Source organism: Petaurus breviceps, unplaced genomic scaffold (genome assembly GCF_028583685.1).
Source record: "Petaurus breviceps papuanus isolate PSGF00001 unplaced genomic scaffold, PetGlider_PUasm1.0 189, whole genome shotgun sequence".
NCBI classification, from domain to species: domain Eukaryota; kingdom Metazoa; phylum Chordata; class Mammalia; order Diprotodontia; family Petauridae; genus Petaurus; species Petaurus breviceps.
Window position 1 is genome coordinate 8,628,902 of NW_027185809.1, and position 9,821 is coordinate 8,638,722.

The 9,821-nt window shown below is 42.2% G+C and overlaps 1 pseudogene; it reads right to left on the reverse strand.

The window, feature by feature from the left end:
* Positions 1-6,990: 6,990 nt before the first annotated feature.
* On the reverse strand, positions 6,991-9,036 carry LOC138164238 (mitochondrial glutathione transporter SLC25A39 pseudogene; annotated as a pseudogene).
* Positions 9,037-9,821: the final 785 nt, after the last annotated feature.

The window sequence follows — 9,821 nt, forward strand, 5'->3', positions numbered from 1 at the left end:
CACAAGGCAGAGAGACAGAGACAGACAAAGACACAGAGAGACAGAGACACAGAAATCAACAGAGAGACAGAGGAAAACAGAGACTTAGAGACAGAGAGGAAGAAGAGGCAAGAAAGACAGAGACAGAGAAGGAGAGAAGAGAGAATACAGAATCAGAGAGAAAAAGACAGGAGAGAAAATGAGAGAAAGATAAAGACAGGAGAGGAGAGATTGAGAGAGACAGAGACAGAGAGAAACAGAGAGACCGAAATATAGAGAGACAGAGACAGACACAGAGGCACAGACAGATAGAAAGACCAACAGACAAAGACACAGGGAGACAGGGACAAAAAAGTGACAGAGACAGAGCTAGAAAGACAGAGACATAGTGAGTCAGAAGAGGAAAGAAAGAGATACAGAGGAGAGGAGAGAGAATAGAGAATCAGAGATAGAAGAGGAGAGAAAGAGGAGAGAAGAGGAGAGAATTAGAGGCAAAAGGAGAGAGAGAAAGAGGCAGAGAGAGAGACAGCTAGAGAGACAGAGAGAGCTCAGAAGCTAGTCAAATATCTATTTCTTTACCACACGGTTAGCTGACTAGAAATAGTCACCCCTGCCCATGTTCCAAAGTATATGTTGGGGGGGCAGGTTTTATCAGGCATAACATATTGAACATGCTCTTAAATATTTGGCTCTTATTGGTCAGTCTTCCTTCCCTCCTCTTTCTGTAACAATAGTATACCCAATCCTCAGCATAGTTTCTAGAACAGGTGTGGGGAACCTGTGGCCTAAAGGCCACATTTGCCTTTCTAGGTCCTTGGGTGCAGCCTTTTGATTGAGTCCAAGTTTTACAGAACAAATCCTTTTATTAAGGGGATTTGTTCTATGAAGTTTGGATTCAATCAAAAGGCCACACTTGAGGACCTGGAGGGCCACATGTGGCCTCAAGGCCACAGATTCCCCACCCCTATTCTGGAACACAGAAGTCACTCAATAAATGTGTTGACTCATTGGTTCCATTTCTTTTTTTTTTTTATCACCAACTAGCTCAAATTTTTCTGTCTTATTCCTAAGATCATGAGAAATTTTGTTAAATATCTTACTGAAATCCAGTCCACAGTACAAGCCAGATCTAGTTAACCTTACCAAAACTGGAAAAGGGGTTAATCTGACATGATTTGTTCTTGAGTACAGTAAATTTTAAATTAAATTAGCAGGAGTTTATTAAGTGCCCACTATATGCCAGATGTTGTGCTAAGTGCTTTAGAAATATCTTTTAAAAACATCTTCAAAACTATTCTGGGAGGTAACTCTATTGTTACCTCCATTTTACAGATGAGGAAACTCAGGCAGGTAGCTAAAGTACTCTCCCAGGGTCTCACAGGTACTAAATGTGTAAAGCCAGAATTAAACGCAGGTCTTCTTTACTCTACGTCCAGGATTCTGTCCACTGGGCATCATGCTTATTTATTCCTCTTCTAAATGTTCATAAACTATCCTCTTAATGAAACACATCACAGTACTTTGCTAAGGAATGAAGTTGATGTTGCCAGTGTCCCGCCTGAAGAATCTACCTTTGTCCCTTCTTGACAGATGCAGACATTTGTCTGTCTTTGGTACAAACAGCATTTCTCTTGCTATTCACTCTTCTCCAAAGAACACCAAGCGTGGCTCAGCAATCGCACGGCCTCTTACTTTGTCTCCCTTTTGTGAGCACGACTCTCACAGCTGCAGCATCAGGAGAGCCCTGATAGGTCCCTGCAGTGTAACCCTCCCTGACAGGCAGGCAATGCAAAAGGATCACGGAATCTTGTGCCTGGCTCTGCTGGGCCCTCTGATTCTAAAGCTGGAGGGAGTGAGGACCAGAGAGAGAGAGGATCACTGGCTGGTGAGTCTGCATTGGGAATAGGGCCCTGGTCTCTTCCCTCATAGTTCAGTTAGCTTTTTACTCTACTCTCCTGTCTCCCCAAGGCAAAGGACTAATGGAATATAAATAAATATAAATAAAAGCTGGATTTGTTAGAAGGGCTAGTTTCCCATCGCATCAGGAGTAAGCCATCATTTCTGTGTCTGTAAATCTTTGAGAATGAAGTTAATACCCATCTGTGTAAGTTGGCCTCAAGGCAGGAGGGTGGACCAGGTGATCTGAAGAGTTCTCTTCTGGTGCTTGGATATTGTCAGAAAGATACTCTTAGGATTTGAAACAAGTTTTTAGAAGATGACCTAGAAAAAGAATCAGAGATCTATACATTCAAAAAGAAATATTAAGGGAATTGCTGGAAAAGACTGCAACTTCTGGAAGAGATTATAAGGAAATGCCTTAACTGCAGAGCTGTCTGCTTCCCCTAGTTGAAAAAGCAAACAAACATCTACAATGTGATGTGATTTTTTTCCACTGGTCTTTGCCTTAAGCTATGTACACAATGCCAAAATGATGTGGGGCAGCCCAGCTCTGGCAAATTGGTGTTGGGCCTTAGGGCTGCTATGGGTAATTCAAACCAAGGTAGGCTTTGTATACGTGAATTTCTTCATATAGCTGTGAGTCCTATACTCATGAACAGTTGTGCATTCCTAAGTGTTCTTGTGGCTTCATGATTCCATGAAGTGTGACATGGTGAATGGAATACCACATCTAGAATGAGGAACACATAGGTTTAAATCTTGCTCCATTATTAGTGGGGAAGTCACTTAACCCATCAAAGTCTCAGTTTCCTCATCTGAAAAATGGAGATAAAAGCATCTACTTTACAGAATTATCACCAGGATCAAAATAAGATACACAGAGAACTTTGTAAACCTTAGAGCTCTCTATAAATATAGGTCCTAAAATTACTATTAAGTACAGATATTTCCCATGCTCTGAAAAGTCATACAGGCATTATGAAAACATGCCTATCTCCAAAGGTGTCTATCTGCAGAGCAAAAAGAATGCTGGATTTAGAGACAGGGTATGAGTTCAAATTCTGCCTCAGACATTTACTAGCTATGTGACCCTGGGTACATCGCTTCATGTCTCAGATCTTGTTTTCCTCAATTGGGATGATAAAAACAATTGTACTATCTATTTAACAGAGTTTTTCTGAGAAAAGTACTTTGTAAATCTTAAAGTGCCATATAAATGTGATCCATTATTGTAGAAATATGCAACACTAGCTCTCTAGAGATAGACAAATATTCACATGTGCAATTCATAGAGCTGACATTTTCCACAGGACTTTGGTTTCCAGGGCTTTGAGGCCAGCGCATTATGTTTTTAAGAATCTCAGCCTAAAAGCCCTTGTCTACAGATTGCTTCACCACATCCTTCCCACGGCTGTGAAGTTTGGCACCAGTGGCTGCCTTTATTGCTTTGGGATCAGAATATATAACTTTTGGTTGTTTTCATTTTCTTTTCATTATGTGCTTGATGTTTGCATGTGTGTCTGTGTGTCTGTGTGTATCCATGCATGTGCTTGTGCACATGCCTCTATAGAGAAGTGTGCTCCCATGCTATTTTTGTGCTAATGCAAGGACAGGGTGGCCTTGATTCACCATTGACCTTCCTGGTCCTTCTCATTGACCATCAGCTCTGATCTACAGCTCAGCCTATCTCAGTCAAATCAAGGTGCAGGCTTGTGTCTCTAAGTACATATAACTAGGTCAAGGCACAATACATATTAATGTAATTACCGTAAAACCCACTGAGATGATATTATATTTTTATGTTATATATTTATAATTTATGCTTAGATGTCTCATATATAAGGGATATATTGTATATATATATGTATGTAAATATGGATGTCTGTTAATATTTGTAGTGAATGACAAAATCATTCTTCTTTTTGTCTTCACTTCTCAAGTCTAAACGTCAGTTTCAGTCATGGTTTGCATCTTCATCAAAGTTATTTCTCATAGTATTGATAGAGCTTGGGTCTTTGGCATTCATGGCCAGATTCATGATGTTTAAACACATATGATGTGCAAACTCACTTGAATTTATTGCTGTCTGTGAACCATCATGGCACAACCAGCAATGTTTGGGAAAATAATTGACTTGTTTCTCAGTTGGAAGTCTAAAATATAGGATGATGTTTCCTCTTCACCTTTTCCTATTCTTAACTCCTTGCAAGATGATTCTGTTTCCCTTCATTGACCTCCCCCTTCACCTTGAGAGGCCCACCTCACAATCTTCCTGTGCTTCCCTCTCCTGTTGCTTGGACCATCAGGTGTGCAACTCTTCTGTCCCTTGAATGAACAAATAAATAAGCATTTATTAAGCATGTATTATATGTCAAGCACTGTGCTAAGTTCTAGGGATATAAATACAAAAGCAAGACAGTTCCTGTTCTCAAGAAGCTTACGTTCTAAAAGTGGAGAGAAAATATATGTTAGAGAATTGTCAGAGAGTAGAGTTTTAGTTTGAGAAATCATGGGGGTGATGAGTGGAGTTATAGGAGAGTTTGTTAACTTAAACTTTGTAATACCAATGGCAGTATTGATTTGATTTTGTTTTTAATAAAGCAGAGAGGTTGGTGGGCAGTGGGGAGAAAGGAGAAGGCCAAGAATGTGGCCAGGATGCAATGTAACTTGTGGTTGGAGCCATCAGATAGACTAGAAAGCTATCTATTGTAGCTGTGTGAGTTTGTATTCGTGCCACTATTTAGTGTGAGAGCTCCAAATGACCTTAGAAAATTGTTTTGAAGACTTTTTTTCTTCCTTGACTATAGAATGAGTAACTTCCTAGGCCATTTGGAGCTCCTGTTTAGATTTCAGGGGATATATTAGGCCAATGAACATGGGAGAAAAATCAAGGCATGCTGGACAAGATTTTGAATATAGCAAAGCAGAGGTAATGATTCAACGGTAAGCTAAGGAACACTTTTCTATCATACTGGAGAGGTAAAGGGAAGGAGGCTAAATATAGCCAAGAAAGGAAGGGATTAGAAAGGGAAGAGTTGATGTTTGGTTTCTCCATCTCCAGTGGCATGAAACCCCCAACTGTGGCTAAACTGAACTTTGTCTTTGTACCTTGGGAATGACCTCCCACCAAAGAACTCCTTTTGAAATTCAGGTGGTGGTTTCCGGGCACTGGTCTGGCTGTTTCTGTTTGCTATAGCCCAGGTGTTGGTTTCTTGTAGACCTCAGAGGCTGAGAACATCCATCACAAAGATGGCATTCAGAATAATCAGGAGGTAGGACTTCCAGCATGATTCTCCCAGCCTAGTTTTATAGAGACCACCTTTACCCCGCAGCCTGCACCTAGTGAGCTGCCACAGAACATGTATATGGACTCTCGGGACAGATGACATCAGTAGCTCCTATCAGCTTCCCTCTTCCTGGAGCTGTTAATCTTCTTGGGTGGCCAACTTAAACAGTACTCTCTGATCTATTACTAGAGTTGGATTTGGTTGGCCTTGGAAGCTGTTAAGCTAATATATTACCAAACTGTAACTAAGCAGGCTGTCCTGATTTAAATAGTTCTATTTTTCTATGGACATAGACATAGATACAGAAGGAGAAGATCTTAAATGTCATCTAGTACCAGAGATGAAACTAGGGCAAAACAATGGGGGCTTTCCCTCAGGGCACCCAATTTTATAGTATTTAATGCCTTTACTCTTCCAGTGGTATATAATTCACTCTCCCTCATTTGGTCAAATTTGTCTTAATTGCTTTTTGTATTATTTCCATATCACGACTTACAAAGTTGATTTAAAGAGAAGATTAGTACTGCTAGCCCTGGGTACATTTTTTGCTTCCCACCAAAATCAACATATCGCTTTGTAGTTCAACTTTCCCGAGAGGCCAAGTTGCCTGCCTAAAATTACAGATATAATCACTGTCAGAAGTGGGATTCAAACCCAGGTTTTCTACTAATGCAGCACTTTTTCCGTTTTTAACATGCTCACCACCAGCTACATCCACGTAAATTTATAAATTTAAGAAGCTTTAGGTACTCATTTAGGCATTCCTTTATCCTATAAGTTTTTAGTGTGTTAATTAAAATTGCCTTATCTTTAGTTAATTAGGCAGGAAAAGATAAACCCCTCAGGAAGGCAATCTTTGAATAAATAGAGTTGTGTCTTGAATTCTTCCTAGTGAATGGATAGGTTTCAGCCAAAACTGATTCCCTATTCCACCGTAGTCTGGGAATTATCCCATCTGTTCCCCCAATGAGAATTCTGCATTTTCTGCTCTTTCCACAAATGCCTTGTTATGAGAATATTTGATTTTGAATGGCTCACAGACAACAATAACGAATGCCTGTGTGTGCAAGAGCCATTACTGTATTCCTGTTACAAGCTGGGATTCTGGAGCCTAGGGAGAATTAGGTGTTGAAGCATGAATGATTTTTGGTATATGTCTGTATTAGGTATTGTAGGCCTCCCCTCTTTCCCTGGGCCTATAATTTTGCATATTTTAATTGGACAGTATTTTAAGTCCATCTGCATGAAATTTAATGTTGGCTCAATCAGAGGGTCCTCCGCTCAGTCAATTCAGCTGTGGGGAGACAAAGTTTTTATTAGGTTTATGCTGGGGTAGGTGTGCCCCATGTTGCAACAGCATCCTAACTCCTCATCCATTTTTCTAGTTCGTAGGTCTTAACTGTGATTGCCTGAGCTCTGTCAATAATGAACAAGAAAAATCTGATCTAGAGCATTTGTCACTCCTTCAGGGGTATAGAATTCATAGCCCACACTCCTAATAGGACGTCTTATAGATGGGTGCTGCTGGCTTTTCGGAAGATAGAATATGTGAGGAACTAAGTGAGAGAGTACAGTTGGTTCTGGGTAAACCTGTTCTCAAAATCAGAAAAACAATTCAAAGAACTGATGATAGTTCAGCACGGCTCAGTACAGAGTGGCAATGAAGGATGGAGTCAGGATTCAAGTCCTGCCCCAGCACTCACTAAGTTATAGGGAAAGCACCTAAACATTACGAGTCTTAGGTTCTGCATCTGCAAAAGATGGGGTTGAACCGGATATCCTCTAAGATCCATTCCAGCTATAGATCTCTGGTCTTATGAAGTAATTCTTTTTTTTTTTTTTTACAGCAAAACATCATCTTTGGATCTAAAGGATTCAACAAGAGGGAGATTAAGGCAAAGCAGGACCAAGGGCTGAGATAGATGTCCAGAGGAAAAAACAAAGGGACAACAGCAGATTCCATTTCTAAGGAAGGAGAAGGGGGTGAACCAAGACCTGGGGGCATTTGATCTGTAGGAAAGTGGGTAGAAAACATGGAAAAAGAGGGGAGTTTTGTTCCCAGTACAGTGCCAGTAGGAGGGAAGGTAGAGTGGGCATCTTGCTCAGTCTTAGACATACAGAATAGAGAATCACACTCTGCTCCGTAGCCCCCAAGATAAGGAAAGTTTGGTGTAAGTCCCCTCTTCCTGCTGAGGGTGGTAGGTGGTCTCCTCAGGAGGTCCTGGAGGTTATCTTCCATTGCTTTCTCCTAATCTCCCCCAGGGTCCCCGAGGGCATTTTTCCAGGTTCAGTCTCTGGAAAAATTTTTTTGCTAAATTCGTAGGTGCTGATCATGATGGCACAGGAGGGGGCTGCTTTGATGATCCGTGGGAGGAAGCCTGCAAAAAGTCCTCTGGCCCCGGACTCAGCTTGAATTCGTCGGAGCATCAGCCAGGTGGAAGGAGAACGTGGGGATGTTACTCTTAAGGCTCCCACACTTCCCAACTCCATCTGACGCTGAGTTTTCACCAAAAGGCAGTGTGAGCACAGAAGCCACTTTTCCTGAGAAAGCTTCAGCCACAAAGCTGATGCTGACTGAAGTCCGGTCCTTGGCTGCCACCTTACATAGGCACGTTTCAACTAACTCATAGTTAAACCAGTACAGGGCTGAAAAAGGCACATCCCTCAATGCCGTGGCACCCCAGCCAAGCCACAGAGAGCGCCAGCCACCCTGTGACAAAGCTGCCCTGACACAGTCCCCAAGTTCACGGTAGGACAGATGCTGGGCCTGAAGCTTTGTTCTCACCAGCTCCAGGGGGCTGATCACAGTCACGGTGCCCCATCGGGCCATAGCTCCTGCCACCATGGGTGCATAGAGGTCAGAAGTCACAGATCGGCTGCATAAGAAACCCTTGAGCTGGTTATAGGTGGTAAAGTAAATAGCGGTGGCAGGTACTGTCATCACTAGAATTGTAGGGAGGACACTCCACAGGGTCCTGGCACCCTCGTGCCGAGTCATCTTCACAAAGTCATCCATGGTGCCTGTGAAATAGGTAGGATGTTGGTACCAGACAGCACAATGAGAACCATTCGGACAAAGACAGAGGGGCTCTAGAATGCCATTGCAGTAAAGCATACATTTCTATTTAGTATAGGGGATGCTCCAGGATCCCTGGGACTGTGCCAGCCCACTGGTGGGAGAAGGGCGCTGGGGCTGTAGTTGGACCTTTACCACATCCAGCGGGGTCATGAAAATAGAGGTAACAAAGGCCTCTGTGCCTGATGCCACCATCTGCTGCAGGGGGCTAATGCCCCCAGGTGCCTTCTCTGCCATTACACTGTCTCTTGCCTCTGCCCCCACCTGCCCCAGGCCCCGCGGCGGCTCCGCGTCCTCGCGCTGCCGCCTCTGCCGGCAGGGACCATCGCCGCTCTGGGAGGGGGGCCCGTGGGTCCAGGCGCTCCCTGGCTCCAGGCTCTCGCTCCCGGGACCCAGCTCCCGACAGCGCTGCCCCCGCCCCCTCTGTCTTATGAAGTAATTCTAAAATAATGTCTATTGAGCACTCGATCAAACCTGGACAAAGCGTCTTCCTAGTAAGTCTTCCAGCCACTTGAAATCCTACCTCCTTTCCAAAACTCATCTTTGCTTACTAGAAGATGTGATTTCCATGCTTCTCCACCCCCACAAAGCCCATAACACATAAGACAAATGATTGTACAAAGCATGCATACTGAAACTTAGGCATTAGGCCTGCAATCTAACATTTAATGAAGTAATGTTGACTTCTGACCAAGATGGGTGCTTGAATGGGAAGCAAGGATGCTTACTGGAGGATTAAAAGGGAAAGAAAAGAAAAATAAAGAATTAGAATCTGAAGTGGAGCCTTACATTTCCTCTTAGTCAAATGGGGAATGGCTGAACAAATTGTGGTATATGCACGCTTTAGAATATTATTGTTCCATAAGAAATGACAAAACTGATACAGCACAAAGTGAATAGGTCCAGGAGAACAGTTTATAGGACTGCTACATTGTAAAGCAAAAAAACTTTGAAAGGTTTAAGAAGTCTGATCAATGTAGCAACCAAATACATCTCCTGACAGAGAGAAGGTGGACATGAGGTACAGAAAAAGATATATATTTTGGATATGTTTATTGTGTGGATTTCTTTTACTTCACCTTACTTATTTTTTACAAAAAAAAATGCTGTGGCATTCAATGAATCAAATATTGTTATGTCACAAAAATCAGATAATCTCAAAGTTGGAAGGGACTTCAGTGACCATTTAATTCAGCTTCTACCTAAACAATGATGTCGTTGACAACAGTGCCCAACAAACAGTCATCTACCTCTGCTTGAAGACTTCCAGTAATGGGAGAGCCATGATCTCAACTGCAAACCCGTACCTTAGGAAGTCGTCCTTACATCAAATCTCATTTTGTTTCTCTTCAACTTCTATACACAGCTTCTTCTCCTTACACTTTGTCCAAACACAATAAATTGATTTCCTCTTCCACATAACAATATCCCAATTTTATGATTATTAGTATTCACCATCCCCAAATCTTCCATTATGAAAGCTGAATATTCTTAGTCCCTTCAACCAATCATCATATGACACAGTCTCTATTCCTTTCACTACTCTGGTCATCTTCTCCAGAAAAGAGAGCTTTTTTATT